Genomic DNA, 665 nt, shown 5'->3' on the forward strand with positions numbered 1-665 from the left:
ATTCAGAACAATTGTTCATTCGGAGGAAGTGTCCAAGAAGACCCAAATCAACATCTAACCACCTTCCTGAGGATATGTGATACTGTGAAGTCTAATGGTGTTCATCCTGACACCTATAGACTACTTCTGTTCCCTTTCTCACTTAAGGGCAAGGCATCTAAATGGCTGGAATCCTTCCCAAAGGAGAGTTTAGCAACCTGGGAAGATGTGGTAAACAAATTCTTGGCAAGATTCTATCTTCCTCAATGGATCAACAGGCTGAGAGATGAGGTGCAAACATTCAGGCAGCAGGATGGTGAGACTCTATATGAAGCATGGGAGAGGTTTAAGGACCTGACAAGAAGGTGTCCACCAGATATGTTCAATGAATGGGTGCAACTACACATTTTCTATGAAGGCCTCTCTTATGAATCAAAGAAGGCAGTAGACCATTCATCCGGGGGATCTCTGAACAAGAAGAAGACTATTGAAGAAGCCATAGATGTCATTGAGACTGTAGCGGAGAATGACTACTTCTATGCTTCTGAAAGAGGCAACACTAGAGGAGTGATGGAGCTAAACAATGTGGATGGACTGCTGGCCCAAAACAAGCTTATTACCAAGCAGTTGGCTGACCTCACCAAGAAGATGGAGAGGAACCAAGTGGCAGCAATCACCACCTCATC

The 665-nt window shown here is 44.4% G+C and overlaps 1 non-coding gene across 1 annotated transcript; it reads right to left on the minus strand.

Annotated features, from left to right (window-relative positions):
* Positions 1-255: 255 nt before the first annotated feature.
* On the minus strand, positions 256-362 carry LOC148545337 (small nucleolar RNA R71). The gene has a single exon (XR_015900610.1). It is a non-coding gene; the product is annotated as a small nucleolar RNA R71 (small nucleolar RNA).
* Between the last annotated feature and the right edge of the window lie 303 nt (positions 363-665).

This window comes from Arachis ipaensis, chromosome B9, assembly GCF_059453495.1.
Source record: "Arachis ipaensis isolate K30076 ecotype BB chromosome B9, ASM5945349v1, whole genome shotgun sequence".
Lineage (NCBI taxonomy): Eukaryota > Viridiplantae > Streptophyta > Magnoliopsida > Fabales > Fabaceae > Arachis > Arachis ipaensis.